Source organism: Odocoileus virginianus, chromosome 6, assembly GCF_023699985.2.
Source record: "Odocoileus virginianus isolate 20LAN1187 ecotype Illinois chromosome 6, Ovbor_1.2, whole genome shotgun sequence".
NCBI lineage: Eukaryota > Metazoa > Chordata > Mammalia > Artiodactyla > Cervidae > Odocoileus > Odocoileus virginianus.
In genome coordinates this window covers 18,120,601-18,133,328 of record NC_069679.1, presented here as the reverse complement: position 1 = coordinate 18,133,328, position 12,728 = coordinate 18,120,601, and the positions used below count along the sequence as shown (strand labels likewise).

The following is a 12,728-nucleotide window of genomic DNA, read 5'->3' as shown; positions in this document are numbered from 1 at the left end:
TGCCTGATAGCTAGCGTATATGAATCCCAGGGGCAAAAAGTCACTTTAACAATAGGACCGAACTATTTATTATGAGAATTTATGTTTTTTATTGGAGAAGGAAATGGCAACCCACTCCAGTATTCTTGTCTGGGAAATCCCATGGACAGAGGAGCCTGGTGGACTAAGTCCATGGGGTTGCAAAGAGTCAGACACGACTGAGAAACTGAAGATGAAGATGCTTTTTATTATTGTGAACTTTGGTTTAGTAGGTTCAGAGGTCCTAGTGCCCCAGGGAAGAGTATTCCAAAGGGAACATAGCTAAGACTGGCCTCTGACAACTTTGAGCTCTTCACATCGCTGAATCAGTAAATGGAAACGGGCTTGCCTCTGATGAGTGTGGTAACTAGGGAAACACTGAAAATGGAAGCTCATAAACCATATATTGTAACATTTGAAGATTATAAATCAAAGAAACAAAATCTTGAGTGCAGTGTGTTCTATCCTTTAGCGTTGATGAACATAGATGTGTTGTTTCCTCTTTGTTTCTAGTGTCTTTTTTTGGCTGCACTGCATGGCTTGTGGGATCTTAGTTCCCTGACCAAGGATTGAACCTGGAGCCACAGCAATGAAAATGCCAAGTCCTAACACATGGACCACCAGGGAATTTCCTCTAGTGTCTTATTATGAGTCTTTAGTACCTTTGTTCTGGTCCAACCAAATAGGTCCCTTAGGGGTAAAGTCCCTTGATCCATGAACTCCTTCTAAATTCTGATCTTTGCAGTATCACTTGGTTATTGTCCCCTAGAGCTGTTAATAACCTTTGTTTACCACATGTGGCAATATTTTATAGAATTTTTTAGCACAAGAAAATCTAAGACTCTATGAGGACTCTCTTTTCTTTGTACAGGTAAAATAGAAGGCTGAGAATAAATTTAACATTAAGGCAAGTAACTTTAGTGTTATACATGATACTGTTTTGTAACTGCTGTGGACATGAGCCACATCTTTAGGTTCATGAGTGGTATCATAAAGCAGGATAGCTAGTGTCTGGGGGTAACAAATTGACCAGTTCAGTTGAGTCACTCCATCGTGTCCGACTCTCTGTGACCCCATGGACTGCAGCACACCAGGCTTTCCTGTCCATCACCAACTCCCGGAGCTGGCTCAAAATCTTATCCATCAAGTCGGTGGTGCCATCCAACCATCTCATCCTCAGTCATCCTCTTCTCCTCCTGCCTTAAATCTTTCCCAGCACCTGGGTCTTTTCCAGTGAGTAGATTCTTTAAATCCGGTGACCAGAGTATTAGAGATTCAGCTTTAGCATCAGTCCTAACTGACCATTAGTGGAGCATAGTTGTGAAAAGGGTATTGGCATATTGAATAAGGTAAACTGACCTTGAATTTAACTAGGATCACAGTGCTAGAGTAAAGTGAAAGATATTAGGAAAAGTGAAATGACTTTATAAAGTTGGGGGTCAGCATTCTGTTGTTAGTGATAATTACATGAGTGATTCTCAACCTCTGCAATTTGATGAACAGGTAAGGAAAATTGGTGACTCATAAACTAAGAAAACAAGGGTTCTTATTATCTCCATTCATTTTTCAAAAGAGATAAAGTAGAAACTGATTTTCTTCTGTGAAAAGGGAAGCACATTCATTTAGTACATGCAAAATTTTCAAGCTGGAAAAGAGTATAACCGATACATGAATATAAGAGAAACCCAAAGCCCAAAGCTGAATATTATTTCCAACTATGTCACTTTAAGTTATGATGTGGAAAATGATATGAAAATGATATGAAATGATACAAATTATATGAAAACTACGAAGAGAGCAAAATGGTTCTCCTGCTCTCTTATGTGCTTTAATATTTTATAATTTTTTAATGTTGTCTCTAAACTATAGATAGAAAGCAGAAAATTTTAGAGAAAGTTGACAAAAGTGAATTTTTTGAGGGAAGTGAAACGTAGGGGGTAAAGTGATCCTAAGAAGAAATATAAAAGGGGTTGAGTTTTTGAGTCTTAGGAATGTAAGTGGTGATATAATTTGCTGAGTTTATGTATGGAGAAAGTTAATTCAAAAGGACACAAAAATTATTTATATTGCATGTAATCATAAAAAATAAAAGAAGTGAGGTAGATTTTTATTTGGATGTGGAGAAGAATTTATGGCAGTTTGAAAGATAAATTGCTGGACATTTTAGCTGATGGAAGTTACAACGTCTCGATATTTTTAGATTGAAAAGGAAATTTATACAGATGACAGTTTATATTTTCAAAACCAAGAGATGTCTATAGGCCTCATTCAGATTGATAATTCTATTACTTGGAACTCCAGCTACTAATATTTTCTGCATCTATAAAGTTAAATGTCTGGGAATCTGTTTCTGGAAGATTGATCAGTTCTATATGGGCCAAGACAATGAATTAATTACCATAAAAGGCAAAGAGCTAGACCTCTTCTTTCAGATCATGAACACTTAATTAACTAAAACAAATGGTTATAATTAAGTGTTGAGAAAAATAGTCTAACAGCTTATTCTTTTGAACAAGACCAACCTGTAAGAGAATGTGGTTTCAGAATCAATCAGGAGATTGATTGTAGATATTTGATGACTTCTAGGTGAATAGGGATCATATCCTGGTGTCTCCATCCTGAATCCCTGAACTCAAGGCAATAGTCACAGATACCCACTTCAAACTATGAGGTTTTTTTTTAGGCCTAAATGTTTTAAAAGAGATCAAATTGTCATAACTTGATGTTGTATGTGTATAATGCTTGCCATTAATATTGTACAGTGTGCTTAACTATTTACCATAGGGGAAAAAAAGCATCAAATAATCAGTAGCATAATAGCATTCCAAAAAAGCTCTTGAGAAACTGTAGATAACTCTGAAGCTAGAAATTCATGTAGACATTAAACAAAACAAAAGCAAATTTCTGTCTAAAGTAGTCAAGCTACCAGAGACAACATAGGATTATGGTTTCCAGGGAGGAAGAAATGGGAAGTTGTTTAATAGATACAGAGGTTCAGTTTTGCAAGGTGAAAAAGCTCTAGAGAAAGAAAAAGAAAGGAAAGAAAGATCTATGACATGACACATGAGTTTTTAAAAAGAATACCACTTCACAGATGACTAATAATACCAGGTACAGAAAACTACTGGTTTAACTGGTGGGCAGAGAAGTGGGGCTTTCCTGGTGACTCAGTGTAAAGAATCTGCCGGCAACGCAGGTGACACAGAACAGGCAGGTTAGATCCCTGGGTCGGGAAGCACCCCTCCCCCGCAGGAGGAACTGGCAACCCACTGCAGAATTCTCATTTTTGGAATCACATGGACAGAGGAGTGTGGAGGACCACGGTCCATTGGATCACAAATCAAACTATGAATCTTTATATTCTCTGATATTTGGTTGAATATTTCTCTCTCTCTCTCTTTATTACATATAGGTAAAATTTACTTTTGACTACTTCTAATATTCTTGTTTCCAGTACTCATTCCAGAGTAACTAAAGAACAGTAGTGTTTTCCCATTCGGTTCCATATTTATATTTTATTCTCCTGTAGAATTATTTTCCCACAATTTTCCGGTTCTTATGTAGTAGAATTTATTGGAGACCCAAAGGGCAAATAAACTTAAACCTGATGTATATAACTGATAAAGTGAAAATGAAAGTTGTTCAGTCGTGTTTGATTCTTTGCAACCCAGTGGACTATACAGTCCATGGAATTCTCCAGGCCAGAATACTGGAGTGGGTGGCCTTTTGCTTCTCTAGGGGATCTTCCCAACTCAGGGATGGAACCCAGGTCTCCCGCATTGCAGGCGGATTCTTTACCAACTGAGCCACAAGGGAAGCCCAAGAATACTGGAGTGGGTAGCCTAACCCATCTCCAGGGGATCTTCTGTACCCAGAAATCGATAGGGGGGTCTCCTGCATTGCAGGCGGATTCTTTACCAACTGAGCCACAAGGGAAGCCCAAGAATACTGGAGTGGGTAGCCTAACCCATCTCCAGGGGATCTTCTGTACCCAGAAATCGATAGGGGGGTCTCCTGCATTGCAGGCGGATTCTTTACCAACTGAGCTATCAGAGAAGCCCATGTATTGTGACTCCATGTACTATACAGTCCATGGAATTCTCCAGGCCAGAATGCTGGAGTGGGTGGCCTTTCCCTTCTCCAGGGGAATCTTCCCAACCCAGGGATCAAACCCAGGTCTCCCGCATTGCAGGCGGATTCTTTACCAGATGAACCATGAGGAAAGCCCGTATAACTGATCTAGATTATGGAGAAAGTCTTCCAAGAGACGGAGTGGTTAAAAGATACCTGCAGACACAGTATTATTTATAAGTTGTTTGTGATTATAAAATTTCTGAAGAGTGGATCCAGAAAGTAATGAAAATCATATTCCATAAACTACCTCTTACTTAATTTAAAGTAGGCTTTGTTTTTCTTCTCTTTGTCATTATACACATACTTTCCTTAGCTCCTTTTCCTTATTGGTTTTCATTTTGACACAGTTTACTTGTTTTTCCTTAATTATTTTTCATTTTTATAATATCTATTTTCTGGGCTGAATTTTTTTTTTTTGGTCTCTTTAGAACTCTTCTTAGTCATTTCTTTTTTTAAATATCTTCTTAGTTATATTATCATTCATATTTTCTTATTTTTCAATCACCCAGTTAGATCCTCTTATATCTTTGTTGAATTGTTAGATTATAAATATATGATTTACTGAATGTATACTATGTGAATTGCAATCTGATTTGCCCATGCTGAAGGCTACCTTTGTTATATTTAGATCATAATTTCCACCTCACTGAAACCTTTAGCTTGTATTTGATGGAAGCAATGTTTTTAGTGTCTTCCACCTTCCTTTTTATTTTAGGCATGTGTTAGCAGTTGAGATTACAAAAAAGGATAAGCACAATTCTTCCCCTCAATCCACTTATGTTTGTAACTATTAATATAATGTATTAATAAAATGGTAAGTGATACTTTGGGGGCATGGATAAAGTGCTATGAATAGGAACAAAGAAGGCATGAATCTGCTTAGATTGTGAAGAGGAGATGGAAATGGGATAGTATGTGGCCTTGTCAGATAACAAACAGGTGATGTTGGATCATGAGGTTCAAGAAAGGACGTAGGGAAAGTGAGATACGAAATAGGGTTGAAAAGTACCAGATTCAAGCAGGCTTTGATTGATCTGTTAGGAGTTTGAGGTTCACCCGGAAGCAAAAAAAACTCATTAAACCATTAACACTATGATTCAGTCTGTTTTGAAAGTTGCTGGATTTTTGTTGAAATTGCAAAAACAGTTGAGGGAGAGGATCCTGATGAGGTTTCACAGTACTTCTAGTGAGAACTGATGAAAGGTAGGGGCAGTGGGAAGAGAAAGGAACAGATTCATGTCAGATGCACTCAATTAAGAAGGAAATTGTGATGTATTTCACCCATTTAATAAGTACTGAAAACTGTATGTTTGGCATCATTCAATTCTGAAATAACAGGGGACATTTGTTATTTCACTATCAGATTTTTTTGGTAGTGAATTATTACAAATAAAGTTGAATTCACTCATCCTGTAAAATTCCTATTTTTCCCTCCCCAGAGAAAATCATTATTCTGAAGTTGTTGGATAGGCTTTTTGTTCAAACTTTTATACTTCTAATATAAATATATACACATACATAAAATATTTATTGTATATCTTTAATATTTTAAATAATTACTGAGTGTTTTTGAAGCCACAAAATTACATAATTTTGAATGTATTATTTTATAATTTGATGTTTTTAATACTTTTTGAGATTGAAAAAATGATAATTATAAATCTGATTAATTCGGTTTCCTTTCCAAATAATTCCTTCCTTGTATTAATTTATAATAATTTACTTATATGTGACTTCATTGTGGACTTCATTATTTCCATTACCAGGGGCGTTAAAGAGAAGGACTTAACTGGATTTGATGACAAATATTCTCTCACAGTATTTTTGTTGTTGTTGTTGTTAGTCACTCAGTTGTGTTTGACTCTTTGTGACCCCATGGACTGTAGCCTGGCAGGTTCCTCTGTCCATGGGATTCTCCAGGCAAGAATACTGGAGTGGGTTGCCATTTCCTTCTCCAGGCTCTCACAGTATAACATCTCTTAAACACTAGTTTTATACATTCCACAGATGGGAAAAGTTTTCAGAGATTAAAATGTATATTACTCAAGAGCACCAAGTTATTAGGTTACAACACAAAATATATATATTTTCAGATATTGAAGGCTATACTTATTTTATTATCCCATGCAGCTTCTTAAAAAATAATAAAAAAAATAATTGCTATGAGGTATTCTAAGAACTAAAATAGAGACAAATTCAAAGAATGATGCAATTATGCACAGAAGCTATCTTTAATATTGTGTCAGATGGAGTCTAGAGTCCATGTATAACATGATATTGATGAGCAACCTTAATACACTTTGACCTGAATTGGGAGCTCAAGGTTTTTACTGAAGCCCTGTTATGTCCTCTAGCACTCTTCAGGGCACTGTGGAGTTTATTTTTTTATTTATTTTTTATTTTTAAAAATTTTTGTGTATTTATTACTGTGGAGTTTATAAAGAAGTATGATGGGTAGAACTGTCTTATAATCCAGCTAGAGAGTTACAGTGAAACACTGGAAATTGGAAAATTACTCAGGTTGGAGGAATCCAGAGTGATTTCATGAAGAAGGTCGAACTTCAGTTTAGGCAAGGGATCCTCAGGAAGTCATGAATAAAGGAAAAAAATAAAGCAGAAAATTGGGGAGGAGACTTGGGTTTTAGTAGATTTGGGTTTTAGTATAAGCTCTAACACTAAGTAGACTTGGTCAAGTTATTTAACATATTTGGGTATTTATTTCCTGCTCTATAATGACAAGTGATTTTCCTAAATAAGGGATATTGAATTTAACAATTGATCCCAAAATTGATCTCATTGATTTCAATCTCTTTGACTAGACTGAAGACTTCTTTTTAGTCTTGTACCTACCTCTGGTTTCCCACCAGACAAAATTTTCACTTTCCTAAATTCCCCAGACCCTTGATCTTTCCTTCTTTACTCTCATGATCAGTGTCTAACACAAGCAAATGAATTTGATCTTTTAAAAAACTTGAGGGTAGGGCACCAACACCCTGGACAGTGGAAAATATATGTATAGTTTTTGTCTCCCCCTGAGCTTAAGTACTACTAGCCTATTATTCATTGGAAGCCTTACCAAAAATATAAACAATGGATGAACACACAGTGTGTTTTTTTGTGTAATATATGCTATATTCTTACAATAAAGTAAGCTCTAAGAACGAAAATATTTTTAAGAAAATCATAAGGAAAAGAAAGTCTATCTACAGTGCTATAACTTTGTATCATCTGTTTACAAGATGAATTATCTGTCAGTGACTACATCTGCTTGTCTTAGGGGATACCATATATTGTGGATTTTATATATATTACTAATTCTAGACATCAAAAATGAAAAGATAATGGGAAAATAAATTCATATTTAATTACAGTCATAACAATGTATGTACTGTTAACAAAGAAGCAGCAATATAATTGCTTTATGGTAGCTTTGGGTAGTTGATGCAATTTCTTCATGGCAGCCTGCCTATATAATAGTGAATAAATCATTATAAAATTTTAATGGCATATAGTATTGCAGTCATATTCATAACAGTGTTGGAAACATTGCTGTATTTTTTAAAAGCCCACTTATCAGTGACTATAGGCAGCTTGCAGTTTCTCCAATTGTGAAAGATAGAGAGACATACTGTATGGTAAAGTAATTTTTTGGAATCACTTATAAAAGAGTAATAAAACTAACAAATGATTAATTTTATATTAAATATTACTCACCTAATATCTATGTAAGGATAGGTTATCCACTTCAATACAAGCCATGCTATTAATACATGTTCTACATGTAAATGTTTGCATTTTCATATATCTATTGCAAAAATCACATCTATGGAGACTTGGACTGTTCAAAAACAGGTTGTATGAGTGTCAACTGTACATATTATTTACCCTTTCAACATGGGGAATACATGTAAATCCATGGCTAATTCATTTCAATGTATGACAAAAACCACTGCAATGTTGTAAAGTAATTAGCCTCCAACTAATAAAAATAAATGGAAAAAAAAACAAAAAAAACCCCCAAATTTTTTGTGATTTTAATTTTTGATACATTGGGTTGAAGAAGAAGTTTTGGTACTTAACTTTATGGGGCTTGCAGTCCAGATGGAAAGGAGAAATTGAGTAAATAATAAATTAGAAAAGGAGAAATTGAATAAATAATGAATTCCATTTGTGACCCAAAAGACTGTAATGTACCAGGCTCCTCTGTCCATAGCATTTGCCAGTCAAGAACACTGGAGTGGGTTGCCATTTCCATCTCCAGGGAATCTTACCAACCCAGGGATCAAACCTGCTTCTCCAGCTTGATAGGTGGATTCTTTACCCCCATGGCTTCAAAAAGCCTATGGCTCAGTGGTAAGGAATCCACATGCACTGCAGGAGCTGCAGAAGATGGGAGTTCAATCCCTGGTTTGGAAAGATCCCCTGGAGGAGAGCATGACTACCCACTCCAGTATTCTTGCCTGGAGAGTCCCATGGACAGAGGAGCCCAGCAGCTACAGTCCATGGGGTTGCAAAGAGTTGGACATGACTAAAGTGACTTCATACCAGGGAAGACCTTTCATCACGTTATGCATTTCATAATTTTAAGCTTTTCAAGTCAACATGTAAGTACCTTAAAGCAGTGTTTCTCAAATTACTTGTGTCAAAGGATAGGTTATTTTTAATTTATAATCTTACATGGACTATTATTTTGATAAAATATAAAAACAGAAACTTTAGTGCCACTGTGATGTCAAACTGCTAGAGAAGTTTCTGAATATTCAGTCACAGACTCTCTACCAAATATGACACAAACTGGTAACAAACACTTCACAGACTTGCACCTCTCTGTGTGGGCCACTTTTTCATTGCTTCAAGGAGTTCAAATATGAATGGTCATAATCTCTGCCTTCAAGAAGTTTACAATCCCCTTGGTGAGTTAGAACTGTACTTAGTTCAAATTAATACAAATGGTAGTAAAATAAATGGCTAGTATTAATAAAACAAGAATTTGTAGATGTGGTAAACATCTGAGTAATACTGAAGATGAAATGTTCCCACCGGAAGGGCCAGAGGAAGGTAACTTCCTGAGAGATTGCAATAGTGATTAGTTCTATTATGACTGAGGTAGGTCATATTAATTTAAAATGCAGAGTCAAAAGGTTTGGGGTTGACTTCCTGTTACTCTTGTTGACCATCATGTATTTCATGAGTAATATTAGAGCACTCACCCTGAAAGGAAAAAGAAGGTATGAAATGGAAAGATAATTTGGTGGTAGAGAATAGCTCCACATGACAGCAACTAATTTTTCTGTGTGATCATGCTGCAAAGGCTGTGAGGTAATTTGCATGCTGAAGTAGAAATAGGCTTGCATAACTTTGGTTTCTCTTCTAGTTTATTAACATAATCATCATAATTTACATTTTTTCTATTGTTCTTCAGGTAGCAAAACCTACAAAGCCAATGTATGGAGCAAATCAGTCTATGGTGTCAGAGTTTGTGTTCCTGGGACTCACCAATTCCTGGGAGATTGAACTTCTCCTCTTGTGTTCTCCTCTAGTTTTTACATAGCAAGCACAATGGGAAACTTGCTCATTATGCTCACCGTTATCTCTGACCCTCATTTACACTCCTCCATGTACTTTCTGTTGGCCAACCTCTCCTTCATTGACCTGGGATTTTCTACTATCTTTTCTCCCAAGATGATTTATGACCTTTTCAGAAAGCATAAAGTTATCTCTTTTAGTGGCTGCATCACTCAGATCTTCTTCATCCACATCATTGGTGGTGTGGAGGTGGTGCTTCTCATAGCCATGGCCTTTGACAGATACATTGCCATATGTAAGCCTCTCCATTATCTGACCATCATGAGTCCAAGAATGTGCATTTTCTTTATAATGGCTGCCTGGATGATTGGCCTTATCCACTCCATGGTTCAACTAGCTTGCGTGGTAAACTTACCCTTCTGTGGCCCAAATGTGTTGGACAGCTTTTACTGTGACCTTCCTCAGTTGATCAAACTTGCCTGCATAGACACATACGAACTAGAGTTCATGGTCACGGCCAACAGTGGATTCATCTCTGTTGGCTCCTTCTTCATTCTGATCATTTCCTACATTATCATCATTCTCACTGTTCAGAAACAGTCTTCAGTGGGTTCATCCAAGGCTCTGTCCACACTTTCAGCTCACATCACTGTAGTAGTCTTGTTCTTTGGTCCTTTGATGTTTTTTTATATATGGCCATTTTCCTCAACACACCTGGGTAAGTTTCTGGCTATATTTGATGCAGTTCTTACTCCTTTCCTGAATCCTGTTATTTACACATTCAGGAATCATGAAATGAAGGTTGCAATGAGGAGAGTATGCAAACAGCTAGTGAGTTACAGGAGATCTCTAAAGTGATGAGCGATTTCTTCACTGTATTGTGAAGAGCTCTTGTTGATTACTAATGCCTGGTGTTGATGGTCACACTCAGAAAGAATCTTTTGTTTGTCCTTGATTTGATTATACGAAGATATTGAGTTCATTTTGTCTTTCACTTAGGAAGCAGGGACATTCACTTTTGAAAAGAGACTTACATATAGAGTATTTAAAATCAAAGTTTACAGAAACCTTGAGCCTAAATTCATAAGGAATAATGTTTATAAGAAGTAATTTTTAGAAATACCTTGGAGGGAAGATTTCTTTTAGGCCTTCAAAAAATGGAGAAATATCTCCTAATCTACCCTATTTGGGATAACTTCTATTTACCTTGACTATATCTGCAAACACCCCATTTCCAAGTATGGCCACATTCACAGATATTAGGGTTTAAAATTTCAACATGTCTATTTGGTGGACCTAAATCAAGCCACAACAGTTGTGTAAGTAGTATAGGTATCTGAAAACAGAAACAATTGTAGGATAACTACCTGTTAATGAGTGCAAATATATTAATATTGAAAATAAATAGTAGAACAAACATTAACTTTTCATAAGTAACTAACTACTTTTAATGGAGTATGTAAAGTCAGCATAAGGTGAAAAAAATTACTTTTGTAAGCTAAAGAATCTCTAAGTAGGAAAATTACACATAAAAATAACAGTTCTTTTAGTCAGGAGCAGGACAAATACATCAGTATAAATTTGTCATGTCATTCTAACAGGGAAATCCAAATTCTAGTTTTCATTCAATACAGTATTTGGTGGTAAACCATTCCTAAGTTAAAAAAAATAAACCTATCAAAGCTGAACTATGCAAACTTTGCCAAAATAGTAACATGCATCATTTTTTCTTTTCAGAATCATTACTTAAATATTATATACTTTAATTTATATTTATATTCATATGTATGTATATATGACCAAGACGAACAATTTACTTCTTGAAACTTCAATCTCCATTGTATTTTGTCTTTTAATATCCTCTTTCAGACTTTGGAATAAGCAGACATTTTATCATAGGATAAATTTGTCCTTTTATTTTCCTTGATGAACAAAACCAGATCCTTTTATGTTGCATTGTTACTCATATTTTGAGGGACTATAATTACTTCTAATATAGTTTCAATCACCCATTTTATGACTTTAACTAAAGTAACTAGCATTTATTTTACAGACAGGACTCTGTTAAAAAAAAAGAATGACAATAGTTTAAGTGGCAAAAACTGATATTTTTTAATTAAAAAGAACTTTAAAAAATTGAAGTATAGTTGGTTTACAATGTTGTGTTGGTTTCAGGTATATAGCAAAGTGACTTCAGTTTGTGTGTGTGTGTGTGTGTGTGTGTGTGTGTGTGTGTATGTATATGTATTCTTTTTCAGGTTCTTTTCTATTACAAGTTATTACAAGATATTGAATAAAGTTCACTGTGCTATACAGTAAGTCAGTCCTTGTTGTTTATCTATTTTATATATATAGGAGTGCGTGTGTGCGTGCTCAAGTCATGTCTGACTCTTTGTGACCCCAGGGACTGCAGTCTGCCAGGCTCCTCTGTCCATACGCATATGTTAATCTCAAACTCCTAATTTCTCCCTCCCCAACTCTTTCCCCTTTTGATAACCATGTTTGCTTTCTATGTCTGTGAGAAAGAAATAAGTTTTGTAAATAAGTTCATTTATATCATGTTTTAAGATTTCGTAAGTGATAACATATGGTATTTGTCTTTAACTTACTTCACTTAGTATGAAAACCTCCAGGTCCATCCATGTTGCTGCAAATGGCATTATTTCATTCATTTTAATGGCTGAATAATATTTCATTGTATATATATATATATCTTATATATATATATATATATATATATATATATATACACACACACACCACATCTTCTTTATCCATTCATCCACTGATGGACATTTAGGGTGCTTCCATGTCTTGGCTATTGTAAATAGTGTTGCTGTGAACACTGAGGTAAGTGTATCTTTTTAAACTAAAGCTTTCATCTTTTTTTAGATATATGCCCCGGAGTGGGACTGTTGGATCATATGGTAACTCTATTTTTAGTTTGGCAAAAACTGATTTTATTCAGAAGCTATTGCAATATGGAAAAAGAGATCTTGGTATGGAAGTGGGGTCAATTCCCAGGCTTCCTTGGTAGCTCAGTGGTGAAA

At 35.5% G+C, this 12,728-nt stretch overlaps 1 pseudogene; it reads left to right on the top strand.

Moving 5' to 3' along the window:
* Positions 1 to 9,595: 9,595 nt before the first annotated feature.
* On the top strand, positions 9,596 to 10,536 carry LOC110149938 (olfactory receptor 4F3/4F16/4F29-like; annotated as a pseudogene).
* The last annotated feature ends 2,192 nt before the right edge of the window (positions 10,537 to 12,728 follow it).